The sequence below is a fragment of the Anas platyrhynchos genome, chromosome 1, assembly GCF_047663525.1.
Source record: "Anas platyrhynchos isolate ZD024472 breed Pekin duck chromosome 1, IASCAAS_PekinDuck_T2T, whole genome shotgun sequence".
Classification (NCBI taxonomy): Eukaryota; Metazoa; Chordata; class Aves; order Anseriformes; family Anatidae; genus Anas; species Anas platyrhynchos.
The window spans coordinates 154,806,287-154,829,901 of record NC_092587.1 but is presented as its reverse complement, the minus strand read 5'-3'; the positions used below and the strand labels follow the sequence as shown (position 1 = coordinate 154,829,901).

Below are 23,615 nucleotides of genomic sequence, written 5' to 3'. Positions count from 1 at the left end.
AATAGTGTAATCATTCATACAATTTTAAGACAGAGCTTAAAACAAATACTAAATATTTGTGGATGCCTGTTCTTTGTAGAACACTTTGAGAATACATTTATAAGTTAATCTTGTTTATATACAACTTTATATATTTTTAACTTTATATAACTTTATATAGATATATATGTATATATAAAGGATGAATTTGTTAAACTTTTGAATAAAAATAAAATAATGGAAAATAAACAACAACAACAACAACAAAAACAGGTAGTGAGAAACCACAAAATGTAAATAACTTCATTCACAAAATTGCTTTAAGTCAGAATATAAGTCTTATTTTTGCTGCAGGATTCAGTGTCAAAATACCATTGTCATAAGCAATATCAATAAGAGATTTGCCTTTGGAGTCATGTTGTACCACGCAAAACTTTTCCTGTAAAAGAAATCGAAGCAAACATAGAGGCTCCTCTAGACCATCACAATTGGAACTTTTCCTTCTGCTTTCTAATAAGGCATAAAAAAGCTACAGATACAGATAAACTATAGAATAAATGGAAGTAGTACTCTTTAATATCGATCTTAACTATCTTGCTTAACTAACTTGACTAGGTTAATACACTAAAGGAAACCACTGAAAATTATTTACAGTGATACTTCTATGATAAATGGAGGGAAAAAAATCTAATTTTCTATCTATCTAAATATAACTTCAGATAAATCTCAAGCAATTATTTAAATTTCCATTGGATTAGAGTACAGTAACTGCCATCAGCCTTAAAATTATTTCTTTAGGAGGAATGATTTTTTGTAATTTTTCCCATGTGTCTTAATTTCCTTTCAGAATTTTCATTTATACAATTTATGCTATATTGTCAAAACAGTGAGTACATCCTTCAGGACCAAAATATAAACATGTCAATACAGTGCTATTTATTGCCATAAATACATTTGCTTTATGGTGTTGTCTCTTTTTTTTTTTTTTTTCTTTTTTTTTTTCCATCATCTACTGTATAGGTGAATGAATAGATCTTTGGCCTTCATCATTTCTATCTATACTCTTAGATTACAAGCTAGTTATGAATCACTGTGCCTAGGAAATGTCAGTGGTTTATCAGTGATAAAACTTTATTTTCTTCTGAGAATATTGAGGTTTGCATGTAAATACTTATGAATTGGAAGAAGACTATATGTAAATTTCTACCGGCTGTCAATTCTTCACATTTGTATTGCAAATTTACTCACATTAAATTTTGACACTTGAAATGCTGTATTCTAACTATATCAATATAAATAAATACATGACTAATTACATGATTTTATAAAAGAGCTTGTGGTGGTTTTACTCAATGTGGGAGGCCGAGCTCCACCACAACCATGCTCTCACTCCTCCTCCTCAAAGAGGAAAGGGAAGAAAATATGATGAAAAGGGCTCCAGGGTTGAGATAAGGATGGGGAGATCACTCAACAATTATCATTACGGGCAAAACAGACTCAGCATAGGGAGATAGTAAGATTTATTGCCTATTACTAACAAGCTAAAGTGAGAAACAAAGGAAAGAAACCAAAAGCGCCTTCCCCCCATCTACCCTCTTCCACCTCCTCCCCCTGAGCAGCACAGGGGAACTGGGGAGTGAGGGTTGCAGTCAGTCTATAGCGCTTCTTCTTTGTTGCTCCTTCTTGATCACTATTGTCCCCTGTGCTGTGGGGTCCCTCCCACGGGATGCAGTCCTTGGTGAACTGATCCAGCATGGGCTTCCCACAGGCAGCAGCTCTTCAAGAAGTGCTCCACATATGGGTCTGTACCACAGGGTCCATCCATCAGAAGCAAACTGTTCCAGCCTGGGTCCCCTATAGGCAGCAGCTCCTGCCAGGTCACCTGCTCCTGCGTGGTCTCCTCTCCACAGGCTGCAGCTCCAGCCTGGAATGTGCTCAGGCAGGGGTCCTCCACAGGCCACAGCCTCCGTCAGTGCAGGTCCACCTGCTCCACTGTGGTCTCCTCCACGGGCTGCAGCATGGACCCCTGCTCCACCATGGTAATGGTATTCTATGGGCTGCAGGGGGCAGCCTGCTTCACCATAGTCCTCACCACAGGCCACAGGGGACTTCTGCTCTGGTGCCTGGAGCACCTCTCCCCCTCCTTCTTCAGTGACCTTGACACCTGCAAGGCTGTTTCTCACGCCTCTCATTCTCCCAGCTGCTGTGAAGCAGCAATTTTTATTTATTTATTTATTTTCCTTTCTTAAATATGCTCTCACAGAGGCGCAAACAACATTTATTGGCTCAGCTCTGGTCAGCAATGGGGCCCTTACCTAACATGGGGCAGCTTCTAGATTCTTCTCACAGAAACCACCCCTATGGTCTACTGCTACCAAAACCTTGCCACACAAACCCACTACAGAGCTGTATCTCAGGAAATATATATATACATATTATATCTATCTATCTATCTGCATATATCTATGTATATAGATAGATATGTATATGGAATTCTAATTCCAAGTCTCTACTTTTCTGATAAGTTTTATATCAGGATTAACATACTTAATGTACATGGAGAAACAAGTGGAAAGGAATCTGTTGGCTTACTTTGAGATTTGTTATGAAACTCTTTGTCAAAATGACAGCACAAACATGTCTTCTGTCTGTAGTCACCAGGACAAAATTTAGAAGTTGGTAACTAGTGAGCTAACAGGATTTTCAAACTAGGAAGGTTTGGGAACATCACAGAATGTTTGTGAACTTCCTAAACTGTAGAAAGTTCCCAAAGCTTTTGTTTGTTTGTTTGTTTGTTTTTCCATTTGAATTTAGAGATATGTTCTTGCTTGACTTGTAACTAGCAACTTCTGTGTGAATGGCCTTCGAGAAAAAATGTAATTGAAACCATCCCAGCTTGCACAGACTCCCAAACCATAATGAAATGAATTCATATTCACCTAAAGTGGTGTACATTGAAGCTGAAATGTCAAGATATGTTTCAAGATGTATTTCAAGCAGGTAATCTATATATGTTTGTTTCAAAAATATTTTAACATAGAATGAGTAGTCCCCCGCTATTTCTTTCCTCTTCTAGCAATGTTTCTTCTTTCCTTTTTGATAGCAGGTTTTGCGTTTTTGATGTTGAAATTTGAAAATATTTAGAGGCATGTTTTTTCCCACAATTCCTTCCTTCCTGCTTGTTTACCTAACTTCTCCAGCCAGCCAATATTTTTAAGAATCAGGAAAAAAATGCAGTAAATAAACTTTATTTTAAAGTTAAGTGCCTGAAGGAAATATTTCTAATAATAATAATAATATTTTTTAATTAAAAATATTTTTTTTTCCCTCAAGGACAGTACAATAACAAAAAAAAAAAAAAAAAAAAAAAAAACAGCATTGAAAACAAATTTCTGAATATTTATAGGAGAAGTAATATCAGGAGGTGAATGAGGTAGACTGTCACTTTAATGGACGGCTCATTTTAGTCAGATGTAAAAAAGCTGAAAAAGAAGTGAAAGTGGTCAGGTCTTCTTATTATTTTAACATATTACTTAATGAATTAAAGACTGATCTCAAGATATTATACAAACTGCTATCTGGCTTGGTTGGAAACAAAAAAAAACCAAACAAACAACAACAACAACAAACACTAGGAGTCAGAGGAGCAGCTTTTCTGAAATATGTCATAAGAAGCAAAATGCATATTGAAAATACTTACGCAGAAGAGGTTTCACAAAGGTATAGGTATTGGAAACTTCTAAGAAAAAATAGTGATATTTTCAGTGTGGTAAATCATACCAATCATCATATCTGCAGTCTGATCTACAGAATTTAATTCAATTGAAGTTGCAGCCCAGTTTTTTCTGTTTGAATTAAACATTAATTAACTAAATAAGTAGCATACTAAGAAGAAAAATATCTTTTATTTCCTTTCATCACATGACAAAACTGAAAAATATCTTAATTTATTTTCTGAGTGAAGCATCCTAGGTAAATTTGTCCCTTGAAGGCATTTACAACATAATACAGTCAGCATACAAACCTTTGCATCTTGATAAGACTGTGTCCTTACCCTCATTTAACAATAAAAACTCTTGTTTTCATTTCAATTTCTTAGAGCTACAAAATTATGATAATGGAACAACATTTTTACCTTGCAGCAGTATTTAAGTGTATTATTTTAAAATACTGTATTTTGAACTCTAGTGTTTTTACCCACAGCTTTTGTGATGTCCTATATACAGGACCACATAAATAAGGAAGAGTGTATATATTAAGACCATATTTGTGTCATATGTCTGAAGATGTATGAAGATTTGGTTTTGTTACTGTTGTAGAAATAACAACATTGTTATAAATGCAATTTTGAATCAGAAAATTCAGTCAGTGACATAAAAAGATCTGAATGAGACTGTTTAAACAAATTCCAGTCTTGGATTTTGCTACAAATTTCATGTGGGAAAAAAAAAAGTAGCACCACATTGACTTTTCAGTGTTTTAAAAAAAAGGCTAAATTTTTCATGAAGAGTTATCTGCTATCTCCTCTTCAATGCTTTCACTCCTCGTTTTCACACTCCATATGTTTGATTTGCTACCCATAAGCAGCTATACAGTCTACTTGCTGCTATCCTCTTTTGGATAGGTTTTGGCATGAACAAATATGCTAATCAACATAACCTTCTTAAAGTTACTGTAGAAACAAGTGTTATGTGAAAAAAAAAAAATAATAAAAATCAAGGTATTGCATTCAAAGCATACAATACTACTCAAAATTTTGAAATTAGAACAGAATTATTAGCTTCAGTGTATCTGTTGCAGAGTGGACCTTTAGGAAGGCCAACCACTGCTTTTTGGAGATCTGCAATTTTAAAGCTTTCTCTGGGTCTAGAGCATTCAGCCTGACCTTGGATCTTGGTTTATCAAGAGCCATGAATTAAGAAGGTATGAAAGACTTGGAAGGTTTTCTGTTTACAAGTCTGGCTTAGGCAGAAAACTGCTAAAAAAAAGGGGGGGGGGACTAATTTGTAGCCGCAAAGCATGTGGTATAATCAGGCTCATACCCATATTGCTCTATGTCATCTTGAGCAGAAGCTGTCTACCTAATGTTTGTGGCTTAACTCAGCCGGCAGCTAAGGACCACACAGCCATTTGCTGACCCTCCCCCCTCACTCTCTGGAATGGGGGAGAGAATCAAGAAAAAATGAAAGCCTGTGGGTTGAGATAGACAGTTTAGTAGGAGAGAAAATAAAGGAAAATAATAATAATGATTAGTACTACTGCTAATAGTGTGTACAAAACAAGTGATGCACAATACAACTGCTCACCACCTGCTGACCGATACCCAGCCTATCCCCAGCTGGTCCCCCCACTCTGGCCAGCCCCCCCATATTAATTATTCAGCATGTCAGATGGTATGGAATACCCCTTTGGATGGTTTGGGTCAGCTGTCCTGGGTCTGTCCCCTCCCAGCTCCTGCTGCACCCCCAGCCTGCTGGCTGGCAAGACAATGTGAAAAGCTGAAAAGTCCTTGGCTTAGTGTAAGCACTGCTCTGCAACGATTAAAACATCAGTGTGTTATCAACATTATTCTCATCCTAAATCCCAAACACAGCATCATACCAGCTACTAGGAGGAAAATTTACTCTATCCTAGTTGAAACTACGATAATCATATCAGTATCTAAAATCAAACTTAAACTATTTAAAGGTTGTGATCTGTTAAAAAAAAAAAAAAAAAAAAAAAAAGGCTGGGTCACAGTTGAACCTCTCATTTGAACCTCTCATCCTATGATCCTGTAAATATATCTTCTGGCCCAATTTCTAAAATACTCTGAAAAGAGAGTATGAGACCTACCAGTGACCAGCATTATAGTGAAAAACAAAACAAAACTAAAAACAATAACAAAATCAAACGCACACAAAGAAAAAACATAAAAATAGTCATTAGGTTGGTTGTTGCCTTGTAACCGAATGTAAAGCCAGGAGAAGCCATTACTCTGAATATATTCATCACATAGAAATTCTGGTACCTGAACTAAAGAGCTAGAGAAACTGCATACCTCCAATACTGTGTTCACTGTTGGGCCTACTACAGGAAGGACATCGAGGTGCTCTGGAGAGTCCAGAGAAGGGCAACGAAGCTGGTAAGGGGTCTGGAGAAAAAGTCTTATGAGAAGCAGCTGAGGAAGCTGAGGTTGTTTAGCCTGGAGAAGAGGAGGCTCAGGGGCAACCCTATCGCTCTCTATAGGTACCTTAGAGGCTGTAGTGAGGTGGGGGTTGGTCTATTCTCCCACATGCCCAGTGATAGGACAAGGGGGAATGGGCTGAAGTTGCACCAGGGGAGTTTTAGCTTGGATATTAGGAAAAACTTCTTTACTAAAAGGGTTGTTAGGCATTGGAACAGGCTGCCCAGGGAAGTGGTTGAGTCACCATTCCTGGAGGTATTTAAAAGATGTTTAGATGTTTAGAAGCTTAGGGATATGGTTTAGTGGAGGATTTGTTAGGTCAGAGGTTGGACTAGGTTATCTTGGAGGTCTCTTTGAACCTAAATGATTCTGTGATTCTGTGATTCTATAAAGTGTTGCTGGCAGGTTAAGGAAGTCTCCTGACCACTCGTGAGGCCACACCCAGAGTACTGTGCCCAGGTCTGGACAAGAGTCTAATAAAAGGCTATGAAGGACTGGAAAGACTGGAGCATCTCTCCTGTGAGGAGAGGCTTTTGAGTTGGAACTCTTCATCTTGGAGAAGAGGAGGCTCAGAGGGGACATTACCAATGCGTATAAATGTCTGAAGGCAGGGTGCAAAGAGAACAGAGCTATGCTCTTTTCAGTGGTGCCCATTGCCAGGACACAAACTGGAACACAGGAGGCTCCCTCTGAACATTAGGCAGCGCTTCTGTACTGTGCAGGTGGTGGAGCACTGGCACAGGTTGCCGAGAGGTTGTAGGGTCTCCTCCTTGCAGCTCTTCAAAAGCTACCTGGGTATGATCCTGGATAAACAGCTGTAAGTGGCCCTGCTTGAGCAGGGGATTGACATACAGGAGAGCATTCCAACCGCAACCATTCTGTGATTCTGTGACTGCCAATTTAAAAAACAATAAAATAACACACACACAAAAAAAAACCCTTTAAATATAATTTTGTTAATGGTAATAGTAAACATGGTTTCAGACTAATAAGACTTACAGGAATTCAAGATTTTTGTTGCTCAGTATTTCTAGTTTCTTGCAACAGAAGTACCTTTTGTATCACAGGAAAAAAGAGATAAGTGCAGGTGCTTAATTTGATGCTCTTTTAGATATCTTAGATTTCAGTACAGAGGTTGTTTTTTGAATTTATAGCCAGATTATGTATAAGTAGTCATTTTAAGTGTGACCACATATTTATATGATATAATAAGGAAAGGTAAAAAGAAGGACTTTTGATAATGTGATACATGAATCATTCTAGTTAATTGTATCCCAAATCAAACTTTATCCCAAATCCAGTAACGTTCATTTTATATCCTGCTTGGCCAAAGATAGGAGAACTGGGATTCTGTGATTCTTTCATAGAGCAGATGATCATCCCTGGGGCTTCCTATATTTTAGATAAATTATCAGCAAAGGAAAATCAATAATTCAATACTCAATCAACAGTTAATAATAATTCAGTTATGAATGAGATAAATGAAACAGAGATAAATGAAAGTTATGTACTTTTGCTGCTGAATTTTACTTTTAATGGTGTTAATGGATGAGTAACTTTAGGTATGTAAATAATCCTGTACAGTTTAGTGGAACTTCCAGTTGTTAAAATTACTCCATTATTACTACTATTATTCTTAATAATATTTTTATTATTTATTATTGCAGAAGTTTACTTTGAAGTTTGTGGATAGCTTTTCATATTTTGGGAAGCAACTTTAACCTAGGATAGATAAAATATCAGTTTCATTACTTAATTGTAATAGTTTTTACATAAGTTTTGTAATTTTGTCATGAGAATACGCAGTATTCATTTTGGATGATAACTCCATTATGACACAATTTTAGCTTTAGATATTTATTTATAACCATATTGAAAGAAGGTTAAGCCTACTCAACCCTTCTATTTTGTTCTTAAAAAGCATGCTCCCCAACTGGAAGGAGATTGGGAGTAGTCCTAAAGTGATGTTAAAAGAATGCAAGTAGTAATCTGATTCTCCCTTTAGGACATTAATCTTTTAACAGTAGTATCAGCTAAAATTGGCTTTGATAATACAATCATTCAGGAAGTGAATTTGCATTTGGAAGAAAATTATTGGTAACATTTGCACAGTGCTGAAAACTGCCGCTGTACAAAATGGACATAGAAAATAGGCAAAAAAAAAAAAAAAAAAAAAAAAAAGAGAATATTCATTAAACACATACTTATTAACTCCACCAAATTAATTACACTGCTTTGAAGTCACCTCAGAACACTCTTTTTTTTTTTCTTCGAAAACAGTAGACAAGGGAAAGTGTTAAGAAAATGCTTTTGCATTTTCTATTTAATGGAAGTTGTATAAGATTTCCTTTTTTTTTTTTTTTTTAATGAATAGCTTTTAGTGAAGTTAATAGCACCTGGACTATAATTTTCATCATTATAAAACTATAAATCTCTTTCAAAATCATAAAATACTGTGAGAGCTATTAAGTAGTAATATATTGAATTTATTGGGGTTATGAATCCCTAATTTCTAATTTAGAAAAGCACCAACTGACAGAAGAGGTTATTTACTTGCAGTTGTGCATATATTTATACCTGTCTTTTTATAAACCATTCTGAATTTGTTTTTTGTAACCTGAGTCTTTTACAGAATGTGATTTGTTCCCTAATCTCATAAATATATTATAAGCAGACTTATCTCGATATTTTTCATTACAAAAGTGGCCAAACTTGACTACAAATTTTCAGAAAATGTTTTCAACTGTTTCACAGGAATAAAGTGCAGTTTTTCATGGTGTGCATTTAATTACATACGTAATTCAGTGCAAGTGTTCATCATTTATACATATTATTGGTTTTAGCAACAACTTTCTGGCCTGGTTGTTTAAATCACTATACCAGAGCCGAGTTCAATCTCCTGTGTCTCCTCATTGACCCTAAATCAAACCAGAGGAGGCACACATTAGAGAAATGGGACACAATAGTGCAGTAACTTAAAGTCATATAGAAATAGAAGGTCTGCTCCTGTGACAGTCTATGTAGCTATCAGTAAAGAGCCTCCTATAGGTGCTTTACACAGTTTATCAGATAAATTAAAACACTTTTGTTCTTGTTGTTAATTACAGATATTACCTTTACTTGCCAAGAGGACAGATAGCTTAGAAAAAATGGAAAAAAAAAATTAATATTGTTCACATATATGGTTTACTAGGTGTACACTTTAACTGAATATTGTCAGTCATTTCTTATAACTAAATTGGTGTTATACAAGAAAATAAAATACATGTGACTTCTTTAGATAGCGAATAATGGTAGTAATCAGGAAAAGAATATTGTGAGTTTTATTATGACATTTTCTGTTATTGTTATTATTTCTTAATGACAGAGGAAGCAAATAGTATTGACAATTGACTAGTATTGACATCTGTCAATAGTATTGTCTTTCACTGTCATTAAACAAAAGTAATAAAAGGAGTTTTAAAATTGTTTTTACAGTTTTAGGTGTATGCTGGGCAAAGCTAGCAGAGGTTTTTTACAGACATGCCCTAAGTTGGCTTGAAATTTCCATCTGTTATTAGTGTGATACATCTTCTTGTGGTTCCATCTATAAAGCAGTGGCCAGGGAATGCCTTGTTCTGTGCAGTTTCTGAAAGAAGGAAGCAAGTAAAAAAAAATGTATTCTAAGTGCTCTGATGTAGACAGAAGCCTAAGAGTCTTATACTAAAGAGAAGTATATTATACTTCTCTTTATATACTATATATATACACTTATATATATAGATATCTATATTTCTATATCTATCTATAGATGAGTATAGTAGTATATCTATCTATCTATCTATCTACAGATAGATAGTATATCTATCTATCTAGATAGATATACTACTATACTATATAGATAGTATATCTATCTATCTAGATATATATATATATAATATATATATAGATATATATATATATTTATCTAGATAGATAGATAGATAGATAGATAGATAGATAATATATCTATCTAGATAGATAGATATAGTAGTGTGTATATATATATATATATACTCTTATACTAAGCCTTATACTAAAGAGAAATAACCACAAACAGCCATGATGTTGAAAATAGTCTTTACCTCCTTTCTTCCTGGCTCTATCTTCTACAGATCTGCAGAGAAAAAGAATTCTCTTGGAATGATATCTGTCCATATTATGTCAGCTGAAGTGTGCAAGTAAACAGGTTATAGTGCCTTGTCATCTTTATGGGAAATAACATTTATTAACCATAATGAAGAAGAATTACTGATTCATCAAGGAAAATGCAGTGCCTATAAGGCCATGTTACAATAATTTAAAAATAAAATAAAGTAAAACAAAACAAATAAAATAAAATAAAATAAAATAAAATAAAATAAAATAAAATAAAATAAAATAAAATAAAATAAATATTTTTTTTTTCTGGATTTAAGTGCTTTTATGAAGTCTGTAAAAGTACTCAGAAGTCTTTTTTTTTTTTCCTTTTCAGTCAAAGATGTCATTTCAAGAATATGATTACATAACAGAAGACTAGATATAGATGGGGATTTCCTTTCAAGCTGATCTGTAATGATAAAGGTCAAACCTTTAACATTAGAACACTGGAAGGGCAAGAAACTCTTTATCATTGATTTTGGAGACCCTGCACCTCACCATGTATCTCAGGCTAGAGTGTACTGACAAAAGGCAGTAATAGAAAGAGCTAAAAACTTGTTCAGTCTTTAATTGTGGCAAAATTTAATAGAAAAAAAAAAATAAAACAAGGAGCAACAACACATGTGTTGGACTAATGATAAAATCAGATCTCAGACACTATTTGAAACAGCTGAAATGTGCAATTGTTGCAGGCTAAGGTACTGTCTGCTAAAAGCTTTCATTTTCCTCTTGGTAGAAATTATTACGCTAGCTGGTAACAGCATAGTTTCTGTCAATTATAATGAACTAAAAGTTCTCAGAGCCATTCTATGTTCAAAAATATTGATTTAAATAATATTGTAAGTTTTTTGTTTGTTTGTTTGTTTATTTTTCCTGCAGGACTACTTGTTCTTACAAGTTTGCAGCATCTGCAATGCAAGGTACGCCTGCTTTGTGTCCTCCTCAGGACTTCTTAAAATCAAAGACAATGTCACTCCTTTTTGCCAGGCTTCCTGAATGTATAGTCCTTCATCCTCTGAGGGACCCTCCACTACTCAAGGTTCAGATCTTTGAAAAAGGACTGAGGACTCGTTCAACTACTTTGGTTCCAGAGTCATTGTATACAGAGAGTATTAACCTTAAGAAACATGGGTGCAAGCCCCCAGGCACACATACCAAATGCCTGGTGCCTCAGTTTCTTCACCAAGTTTCTTCAAGGTTCAATTTGCTTGAAAGATGGGAGGACCTGGACACCTCAGCCTGTAGCCAGGCTCTTGGAGATCTGTCAGCTGGTTATTGAAACTAACAGCCTGACAGCATCAGTGAACAAAGGATTTCAAGAATGTTGGTCTGTGTTGCTGAATCTTGAGATTCCTAAGGAAGTAAAATTTATTGAAAATATTTCAGACTTTCCTGCTTTTTCATCAAAAGTTTGTCTACCCATGCTTTAATAATAGAGCAAGTGGTCTCATCCTATAGTTGTCAATATCTGTAAAGAATCTTTAAATTCACATTGATAATTAAAAACCTTGTAATTCATTTTTTATTCATATTTTACTGCACATCTTTTTCAGTACAGTGAACTTATGTTTGTCATATAAGAGAACCAAAACAGCCTAAAAATAGTCAAAGAAAGTCAGTAGGAAAAATTTAGATAAAAGAACTTTCCAACATCACATTTTCAGTGAACATCTCTACCCATATTTCTTCCTCCTGTGTCAGCTGGTATCCCCTGTAACTGAAGAAGTGTTGTTTTTGGTAGGAGTGGGAAGAAAAAGGCCTGAGTTCCTAAATTGCATAAGTTTTACTGTGGGAAATCACAGACCATTCTGTTGTACACCTTTAGGAAAGAAGTAAATACTTATTTCTGTAGTTTTGTGTCCTGAAGGAGATGCCACTGGCAATAAGCAGCTTGAAGAAGAAAGGCACCCCTCTCCTGAGGTTATCTTCTTCCACCTGGCCCATTAGTTAGAGTGGCTGGGAACATTTTTTCCCCTGACTCTTGGGAGTCAGCTCTCTCTGAGTCACTTCTAGTAAATTTTGATGTGTACCAAGAGACTCTGCAAGCAAGATACACACAACATAAGAGCACAAGTTAATCATTTTTTGGTTATTATACATGATGGATAACTAGGAGTAATGCAAAGCAGTAGTATGATCAATGATGAGACACCCAATAACTTTCTGGTGGCTATGCAGTCATCAGTCAGGCTGGGAATGGGCTGATCTTCCTTGTTGCTGAATATCTACCTTCCAGTTTGCCACTTTTTTTTTTTTTTTCCATGGGGTTTTATACCTTCCCATATTAGGTAGACTTCCTTTGAAATCCTCCAACTCTCAAAATCCTGCCACTGGTTTTGTTTCCAGTACCTTTCATGTCTTTAGCATTGACTTTCTCATACTGTAACAGTAATTAGATCTATAAAACTGAGCTGAGTTCATGCAACCAAGCTGCACCAATCAGCTCTCAGACACTGGGATCTTTGCGTGGAGGGTAACAGGATATTACTTGTTGCATGTTTTTGGACTCTCTTGCATTCAGGGATTTATTTATTAGTTTACTTCTGGCCATATTTCTAGCAGGCTTCTTTGGGCAGAAAAATGAAAGTATTTTTTATTGTTTTGTTTTCACTTCTAATATTTTTTTCTCCTATTTTATTTATTTATTTATTTATTTGTACTGTGTCTGTCTGAGAAGTTAAATTTCCCTACAACAGCCCATATAGTGCTCTTGTATCTAGATGATCATTGGTATCACAGCAATGTTCTTGCTATTGCTGAGTAGTGCTGACACAGCATAAAATCTGTCTCCCAAGGCCAGTAGGCTGGGGATGGACAAGAGGGGACATCACCAGGACATATGACCTAAACTGACCAAAGAGCACAAGATACCATTACATAACATATGGCATTACACCCAGCAATAAAAGCTGAGAAAGAGGAAGGGGGGACTCTCACTGGTCTTCCCAAAAGAACTGCTACCTGTATTGAGGCTCTGCTTCCCAAGACATGGCTGAACATCACTTGCTGATGGGTTACAGAGAATAATTTTCTCATTTTGCTTCTGAGCAGCCTTTGCATTTTATTTTACTTTAAGCTCTTCCTTGTCTCAATCCATGTCCATTTTTTTCATCATATTTCTCACCCCGTTCTTTTGAGGAGGGGGAATGAGAGAGCAGTATGTTGGACCTTACCTGTCTGTCAGTGTGAAACCATCTATAAAGTCAAAAACACATAAACACGGAAATTACTTGTTTTTTTGCTTTGCACCGTTCGTCATTGTTAGGTTAATACTTAGGATCTGGAAGGGACAGTTTGTTCTTTACAGTTGTTGATTACAAATAGAAGTAAAAAGAAAAATGACAGAGTTTCTGGCCCTGTAATTTGATGGGTAGACCTTGAGCAACTACAATAAAAGGACTCTAAGGTCTTTATAAGTTTTAGTGTCCTCCTTAATACCTTCTTTTCCTCAAGCAATTAAGAAAAGGGAAAGTTAAAAGGCTGAACTGAGTTCTGTGATTAGGCTGATGAGTATCTCAGTTTATGGCAGAAACACCAAAGTCTTATCACCAAAATGCCTAATACAGCCTTCATATTAAGATCAGCATGACATATATTGTAATTGTCTTTGTGAACTGTTTCTACAATTGACTTTGCAGGAAAGTGTGTCATTACAAACCAAAAAATGGGAAGGTAAGTTTATCTGTTTAATGTTAGCATTAAAAAGTTTCTTTGGGCTGACTGAAGCTATGCGAATGAGAGAAGAGCACTGTGGTTAAGGACTCTTAAACTGATGAATTATTTTAGATGAATAACTGATGAAGTATTTTAGAAACATGGATTTTATATATGACAATACAGTGATCAGCAAGGGATCTGCATGTCTTTAAAGTATTCTTGACAGCGTAATCAAATGTCATGACTGTAGTTCATGCAACTTTAACTTTTGTTGCATGTATATTACTAATGGGGTAACCATTAAGGATTTGTTTTGGACTTGTCCTTAAGGATTCATTTTGGCAGTATAGCATACCCAGTTAAGCTCAGGCAATGGACTCCACTCTGTCCTGCTATCGTATTCCTATGCGTACTTGAACTAAGCAGTGTAAACCTGTCTGGATTCATCACATCCTGCAATCACATCTTTGGATTTCAGTGTTATATGACACATGTTGATCAAAATGTTTATAATTATATGATTGTGGACAGTGTTATTATAGAATCACAGTATGGTTTGGGTTGGAAGGGACCTTAAAGATCATCTAATTCCAACCCCTCTGACATGGGCAAGGACACCTCCCACTAGACCAGGTTGCCCAAAGCCCCACCCAGCTTGGCCTTGAACACTTCCAGGGATGGGGCATCCACAACTTCTCTGGACAACCTATACCTGGGCATCCTGCTAATGACTAACTTGTCCTGAGAGCAGCTGAAATACAAAATATGCTTTCACTATGTTTTGTGATCATAGTAAAGTAATGCATTGTAATGCGTTGCTAGTATTCTCTTTCTTGCTATAATGCTGTATAAGATATATATTTCTGATATTATGGTAGGGAACATAATAAATAGCAAAAGTTGGTTGATGGGGAGGGGAAGTTGGCCACTGTTCCCAGGTGGAAACAAGCTTTGAAGTCAGAAAATTGCAGCCATCTAGCCAGTGAGATGATGAAACTATACGGTACTGAATCACAGCCTTATGGTTTTCTTTCCACAACGCACTGAGCAAAATGCCAGTAATACACCCCCCAGGAGGTAACTAAAGATTCTTCTCACAAACTGTGCTAGCAAAAACCAATTGTCTGGCTGTGTATGCTTGGAAAATAAAATGAACCTGAGTGTTAGAGTAGTGATACTGCTTCTAGTAGTTTAGTTAGGAAGGCTCTAGGGATTTCAGCTCTTTCTTTAGCATCTGTGTAGTCCTAGTCTGAACAGGTTTGCCTTGGCCTCTGCTTCTGTAACTTATTACTGAGTACTTCCCAAGGACTACAGGGTCAGGGCTTCTTGTAAATGAATGTTCCCTGTGGGACCCATAATGAAGAGACTGTTAACTAATTATCGGTCTGTTTGGAAGGCATTCATTTTTTAATTGACCTGAAAGCACTCAAGGAACAAAAGGAATCTGAGGAAAGATTATTTGGGTACAGGGCAAACAAATGAGTCATTCTCCTTCATAGAGTAGTTGCACTGGTTTATTGGAATCCACTGGATGTGCAAGTTTTTCAAGTTCAACGTTCCAATGATTAAAATTAGGGGAGTGATGTCTGATGACTCGATCTGTATGTTACAGACAGTTTTCCCTGCCTTCCTTCAGCTGTCATTATCTCTGTAAAAATTGCTCCAATCATCACTTGTCAGACCAACATTACAAAGGAATTAATTTAAATCATAATCTGTTTCCTTTTAGTTTAAGTAGGAAAGTTCAATTCTGTGCCTTGAATGTCAGGTGGAATTTTACAGAGGCTGCTTTCAGGCTGTTATACCCCACAGAGAAGATAATTACAAATTCAGAAGAAGCCTGAGGTCTTTTGGTTAGAGATCAGATTTTGTTCAACAAAATGATATTTTCATTTTCAAAATTTGAGTAGTGGCTGAGATGATGAAATTCATGTTTCTAATTTAGTTTTAACTGCTAAATAATTTAATGCAGAAAATATGATACTGCTGTTTAGTATTCTTTTAGCTAAAGATGATTGTGAGTCAAATTGTTCTACAGCAGCATTTTCTGTTCACGTGTTTGAGTGGCAGATTGATGAAAGTGTTAGGGAAAAATAGTTTTCCATAATAGAAACTTAATCATGCAATCATAAAAAGTTCTCCAATGTTCCAGATTTCACCAGTAATGCACTTAAGAAATTGAAAACTTTGAAAAGCAGGTATTCAGAAACATATTTGCCAATGCAGAAAAAGATGTAAATCTCAAAAGTATGGGCAAGAGTTAAAGCTGAATGAGAGTTTGGTTTTGTTTTTATTCTATTAACTATTTAAAAAAAAAAAATGTAGAAAATATAGTGGAAAATATTAATCTAGAAGCAAACGAGTTCCAGAGAGCTGAGAGATAAGAAGCTCTGAAGTGTATAATAAATTACACTACCTTGTCCACGAAAGACTGAATATGAGCAGGTCTGAAGCAGATCTGTAAAGACAGATATTTATAATTTTAAAGAACATGGTTAATGAGGAAGCCCAATCACATTAATCTAAATAGCAGTATGAAGGATGAAAACCTTCAATTCAAAAAGACTTCTTCAATTCCTTTAGGCTCTATTGATGCCTACAGTATCCAAGTTTGGACACTGAATTCACACTGAATTCACACCTTGAATTCACACTTGTTTTATTAGAATTTATTCATTATTGAATTCATGAAGCAGTGTGGTCACTGTAAGTTTCGGTTTTCACCAGTCATAGTGTTCATCCAACCCTTATGTAGAAACAAGAAAATCTGAAATATATATATATACATATATATATATATGTGAAATTACGATTCGCATAGAAACTATAAAATATTGACTACCTCAGAAAGAAGTGTTACTGAAATTGTTAAACATGCAATGTGACCTCCTCCTTCCCCTCCCCCCCCCCAATAAATAAATAAATAAATAAATAAATATCTGGCACTGTAAACATTTTATACAGTTATGCTTCCACAGTGATTGCATCAGGTATTTAGGAAATCTGGTGGTGAAATTGTTAAGGGTAGTGTTATATTCCACAGGGTTTACTGTTCTTTCAAATTCCATCTTCTCCAAATAGCCAACACATTTAAATCAGTTCTGGCATTTTTATACATATCAGTAACAGTTATTCAGCTTGAGACATGTAAATTGCAATTTTTAAAAACTCTTGTATAGCATATTTTGGGGACACCAAACTGAAATATCTGAATGTCGTGGTTTAACCCGGCCGGCAGCTAAACACCACGCAGCCGTTCGCTCACCCTCCCCCCTCCCTCTCTGGGATGGGGGAGAGAAATGGAAAGTGAAGCCCGTGAGTTGAGATAAAGACAGTTTAATAAGACAGGAAAATAATAATAACAAAATAATGATAACAATAATAACAATAATAACAATAATAATAATATGGTGATAATAGGGAAATAATAATAATATGTACAAACAAGTGATGCACAATGCAATTGCTCACCACTCGCTGACCGATGCCCAGCTTAACCCCGAGCAGTCCGGCCCTCTTCCCCCGGTTAGCCACCCCTATATATTGTTTGGCATGACGTCAGATGGTATGGAATACCCCTTTGGCTAGTTTGGGTCAGCTGTCCTGGGTCTGTCCCCTCCCAGCTCTTACTGCACCCCCAGCCTGTCCGTTGGCAGGACAGAGCAAAAGGCTGAGATGTCCTTGGCTTAGTATAAGCACTGCTCTGCAACAATTAAAGCATCGGGGTGTTATCAGCACTCTTCTCATCCTAAGCCAAAACACAGCATTCCACCAGCTACTAGGAAGAAAATTAATTCTGTGCTAACTGAAACCAGGACACTGAATAATAAGAAGAATAAGAATAAGTTCTATAAACTGTTTTTATTACACTTTAAAGCAACATGCTATCCAAATTATCAAATTCAACTGCAAAATTGACCAATTTGGATCATATGAAGGTGGATGTTAGATTACAGTTGTAATAAAAATGAAATACTAGTAGCTGATAACATAGGCTACAAAAGGAGGTATGTAGGTCAGTATCTTCAGATGATAATGGTGGTTAGAAGAGTTAGTGTAGCTTGCTGGGAACTGCTGAGTTTTTTGTAACAAAAATCTTTACTAAAATTAGCACATGCACGTAGACCATTTGGAGTTTCCCAGGGCAAGAACTTGTACATGAGCTGTGATCATATTTTTAGCCTGCAAAATACATAAGGTGTATAAAAACACAAAACAGTGATTAAACTCCTTTCAAAGTGATAGAACACAAATGTTATAAAACACAAATGCTAAATGGTCCCATTCAAGGAAATTGAGAAAGCCCAACCAAATAAAGCCTGCAGATTTATTTCCAATTCAAGCAGTCTGCTCTATCAGAGATTTGCACAAAATAAGGGAAAAATCCAAAATAAAGTGCATACCCCTTAAAACAAACAAACGAACAAACCAAAAATTACTTTTCTTTGGATAAAAGCATGACCTTTTTATTTTTCTAATGACTGAATGAATGATTTGTCCATTCTAACACGAATTGGAGGTTTAATAAGAACAAACACAAAACGGTAATCACTACTGTTAAAAAGCAAATATTAACACATATTAACATATTAACACATATCAACACCTAAGTAATATTAACACATACAGAAAAGATTGTTTGTCAGAGAGTTTCCACTCACCATTCCCAGGAATCATCCCAAGGTTTGGACCAAATTGTGAGTCTTTGGAGCATGCAGCCACTCATGCTCAGTACTAACATGATAGAGCTTATGAGCCTCAATTTTCAAAGCCTTCATCTTTGCTAAGTGCACCTGAACCTCTCAAGCTGATCGGCCAACACTCCACTGCCACAGGGCAAAGGAAAATGTTTTTGCTGTATCTGTAACCTGACCTGAGCCTCCAATGTAGGAAATGAGAGGAAGAAAAAGATGATCTTGAAACAAAATATGAAGAGCAGCATGACATTTTTCATTATTGGTTCTTTTCATGAAAATAGAGGGTGAAGAACTAAAAATGTGTTATGTTTTGTTTTTTTGTTTGTTTTAAAAAAGCTGTTTATAAATTAGCAATCTGTAATGAAGATATTCGTAAACATGATTTAGGAAAACACATTGTTAGGAGAGCAAAGCAATGATGTGATAGAGAAGTTGTGAACGTTTATTTAATTAGGAGTTTCACATTTCATCAGCTAACAGACCCATGAATGAATGAATATCTGTTGAATTAAAATTAAAAAAAAAAAAAAAAAGAAAATATATGTACAGGTATAAGAAATAAGTACAGTAGAAATCTGAATGAATTTGTAGCAGCAAAGCAGGATTTTAAAGTAAATTGGAAAGTAGTTTTTGCAGTAAAGAGAAAATAAGACCATAAATAAATAAACAAGAGGAATATTAATATTGCTACAAAATTGACTGTTATACTGTGTTCAATATACTTTAATGTGTCATAATATTCAGCATGACATAACATCTTAAAAACCTAGACCCACAGCTATTACTCAGTAAACACAGTGCCTTGATGAATAACATTAGTTTACTTGACAGTCCAGCAGTTCTGAAAAACAAAGAAAACCATATTGAAGAAAGAAAAAAAAAAGTGAAACAGAGGAAATAAATTTTAATTTTATTAAAATTCATGACATCAACAGCACTAAAGGATATTGTCATTACAGAAAGTGTAAACAACCAATGTGACTGAAAGTGGGAGAGTAGGTCTCCCTGGTGCTTTCCAATAAGGAAAAGCACCTGGGCTTGTGTAGGAAGGTGTTTTCAGATGTAATGATAAGATATATATTTTTGTATTTAATCAAGCACACAGGGAGGGGTACAGAGAGGACACAGAAAGCCCACCTGATAAACACGTGGCTCAGAGGCTGGTGCCAACACAGAAATTTTGTTTTTTTTGACCATGGAGCACTTTACTCGGCACCCAGCCTGATGGCCACAGACGGGTCCCTATCTCTAAGGGGAAAAAGGATCCTAGCCCAGGAGCTTGCAGGGCTCATTCAGAGGGCTTTAAACTAGGTGAGAAGGGGACGGGGCTGAAGCAAGGCTTGTTGGAGCTGTGCCAGGGGTAACAATGGCAAGGCTGGGAGAGAAGGCAATGGCCCAACTGAAGTGCATCCACACTAATGCACGCAGCATGGGTAACATGAGGAGGAGCTGGAAGCTCCATAACAGGAGGAGCTGGAAGCCATCGTGTGGCAGGCAGGCCACTTGCTTGCCATCATGGAAACGTGGTGGGACCAGTCTCATGACTGGAGTGCTGCAATGTCTGGCTATAGGCTCTTCAGAAGGGACAGGCAGCATGGAAGGGGTGGTGGTGTGGCTCTCTATATCAGAAAGAGTTTTGATGTCGTGGAACTTGAGGCTGGGAATGGTAAGGTTGAGTCCCTATGAGTTAGGATCAGCAGGAAGGCCAACAAGGCAAGCATCTTGGTGGGGATCTGTGATAGACCGCCAAACCAGGATGAGGAGACTGATGAGGAGTTCTACAGGCAGCTGACAGAAGTTGTGAAATCGTCAGCGCTTGTTCTTGGGGGGGACTTCAACTTCCCAGATATATCCTGGAAGCACAACACAGCCCAGAGAAAGCAGTCTAGGAGGTTTCTGGAGACCATGGAAGATAGCTTCCTGACGCAGCTGGTTACTGAGCCTACCTGGGGAGGTGCCCCGCCAGACCTTCTCTTCACAAACAGAGAAGGACTGGTGGGAGATGTGGTGGTTGGAAACTGTCTTGGGCAGAGTGACCATGAAATGGTAGAGTTCTCCATTCTTGGAGAAGCCAGGAAGGGGACCAGTAAAACTGTTGTATTGGACTTCCAGAGAGCCAACTTAGAACTCTTCAGGACACTGGTTTGTAGAGTCCCTTGGGAGGCGGTTCTGAAGGGCAGAGGTGTCTAGGAAGGCTGGGCATTATTCAAGAAGGAAATCTTAATGGTGCAGGAGTGGTCTGTCCCCACGTGCCCAAAGACAAGCCAGCAGGGAAGAAGACTGGCCTGGCTGAACAGAGAACTGTGGCTTGAGCTTAGCAGGAAAAAGAGGGTTTACAATCTTTCAATCTTTGGAAAAGAGGGCAGGCCACTTGGGAGGCCTGCCACATAAGGATGTTGAGAGGCAGTGCAGAGACAAAACCAGAAAGGCCAAAGGTCATCTGGAGCTCAGTCTGGCTATTGCTGTTAAAGACAACAAGAAATGTTTTTACAAATACATCAACGCAAAACAGAGGACTAAGGGAATCTTCAGCCTTTACTGGATGTGGGGGGAGACAGTTACAAAAGATGAGGAAAAGGTGGAGGTGCTTATTGCCTTCTTTTCCTCAGTCTTTAGCTGCAAAGCCAGTTGCTCTCTGGGTTCCCAGTACCCTGAACTGGTGGAAGGGGATGGGGAGCAGAATGTGGCCCTCACTATCCATGAGGAAATGGTTGGCGACCTGCTACAGCACTTGGATGTATGCAAGTCAATGGGGCCGGATGGGATCAACCAGAGGGTACTGAGAAAACTGGTGGAGGAGCTGGCCAAGCCGCTTACCATCATTTATCAGCAGTCCTGGCTATAAGGGGAGGTCCCAGTCGACTGGCGGCTAGCAAACGTGACGCCCATCTACAAGAAGGGCCAGAGGGCAGACCTGGGAAACTATAGGCCTGTTGGTTTGACCACAGTGCCAGGGAAACTCATGGAGCAGATTATCTTGAGAGTCATCACATGGCACTTACAGGGCAACCAGTTGATCAGGCCCAGTCAGCATGGGTTTATGAAAGGCAGGTCCTGCTTGACAAATCTGATCTCCTTCTATGACAAAGTGACGCTCTTGGTGGATGAGGGAAAGGCTGTGGATGTGGTCTACCTTGACTTCAGCAAGGCTTTTGACACCGTCTCCCACAGCATTCTCTTCAAGAAACCAGCTGCTCATGGCTTGGACTGGCATACGCTTCGTTGGGTTAGAAACTGGCTGGATAGCTGGGCCCAAAGAGTTGTGGTAAATGGAGTCAAATCCAGTTGGAGGCCAGTCACTAGTGGTGTTCCCCAGGGCTCTGTACTGGGGCCGGTCCTCTTTAATATCTTTATCGATGTTCTGGATGAGGAGATCGAGTGCACTCTCATTAAGTTTGCAGATGACACAAAGTTAGGTGTGAGTGTCGATCTGCTCGAGGGTAGGAAGGCTTTGCAGGAAGATCTGGATAGGCTGCACCAATGGGCTGAGGTCAACTGCATGAAGTTCAACAAGGCCAAGTGCCGGGTCCTGCACCTGGGGTGCAACAACCCCAAGCAGAGCTACAGGCTGGGAGATGAGTGGTTGGAGAGCTGCCAGGCAGAGGAGGACCTGGGAGTATTGGTGGATAGTCGGCTGAATATGAGCCAGCAGTGTGCTCAGGTGGCCAAGAAGGCCAACGGCTTCCTGGCTTGCATAAGAAGCAGTGTGGCCAGCAGGGCTAGGGAAATGATTGTCCCCCTGTACTTGGCTCTGGTGAGGCCACACCTCGAGTACTGTGCTTAGTTTTGGGCCCCTCACTACAAGAAGGACATGGAGGAGCTTGAGAGAGTCCAGAGAAGAGCAAGGAAGCTGGTGAGGGGTCTGGAGAACAAATCTTATGAGGAGTGGCTGAGGGAGCTGGGATTGTTCAGCCTGGAGAAAAGGAGGCTCAGGGGTGACTTCATCAATCTCTATAGGTACATTAAGGGAGGCTGTAGAGAGATGGGGGTTGGTCTATTCTCCCACGTGTGTGGTGACAGGACAAGGGGGAACGGGCTAAAGTTGCGCCAGGGGTGTTTTAGGTTGGATATTAGGAAGAACTTCTTTACTGAGATGGTTGTGAGGCATTGGAATGGGCTGCCCAGGGAAGTGGTGGAGTCACCATCTCTTGAGGTCTTTAAAAGACGTTTAGATGTTGAACTTAGTGATATGGTTTAGAGGAGGATTTGTTAGTGTTAGGTCAGAGGTTGGACTCGATGATCTTGAGGTCTCTTCCAACCTACACAATTCTGTGATATTGTCATTCTGTGATATGGTACCTGTTCAGCTGCATGTTATGTGTTGAATAGTTTCTGATTAATGTGACAGCAATACAGTGTGTAAAGTGAGCATTTTTTGCTACTGTCATTTATGTTTGACAGCATCTGGCTCACTGGTCTTTTCATGTGTTGTTTCTGGCTTAGATGTGTGATCCTAAGAAGGGAAAGGAATTATCCTACTGCACTGTACCGCATAGCATTCATAGGAAAGAATTCTTATAATATTTTGATGGTCATGGAATATCTCTTCTCCCATGTTTTTTACATTGTTTTATTTAATGGTGTTTTTGTAAATGATTGGTACTTACAGGTGGTACTGCAGAAGAGTAACTTATAATAACTAAATGATCCTTTCTGAAGACGTATAGATACGAGATTTTAAAAAATCTTGAGACTGCTAAAAGAAACGTCATAGCATTGTAGTTCACATATTACAAGTTATTGCAGATTAAAAATAAGTGAGGGTAGATGGGTTGAGGAATGAATAAACCTCAAATCAAAAGACTTCATTCAAAATCTGAAATAAATTTTAAAAACAAACAAACAAACAAACAAACAAAAAAAAAAAACGAATAAAGTGAGGGCATACTCAAGACAATGTTTATTCTAAGCATGTACAAACCTCTTTTTGATGCTGTTTTCAAAATGATGCAGCAGCT

The 23,615-nt window shown here is 37.6% G+C and overlaps 1 protein-coding gene and 1 long non-coding RNA gene across 6 annotated transcripts in view; one reads left to right on the top strand and one right to left on the bottom strand.

Annotated features, from left to right (window-relative positions):
- Nucleotides 1-23,615, top strand: part of GPC6 (glypican 6) — an 815,893-nt gene that overhangs the window by 217,225 nt on the left and 575,053 nt on the right. The gene's annotated exons all lie outside the window — the stretch shown is intronic.
- On the bottom strand, nt 1,477-17,472 carry LOC106015473 (uncharacterized). 2 transcript variants are annotated; one of them, XR_011806372.1, is made up of 5 exons: nt 17,432-17,468; nt 16,377-16,418; nt 11,459-12,342; nt 10,249-10,331; nt 1,477-9,773 (listed from the first exon to the last, which is right to left on the bottom strand). It is a non-coding gene; the product is annotated as an uncharacterized lncRNA (long non-coding RNA). The 2 variants fall into 2 exon arrangements; XR_001187551.5 differs by lacking the exon at nt 11,459-12,342 and having other exon boundaries at nt 10,249-10,280; nt 17,432-17,472.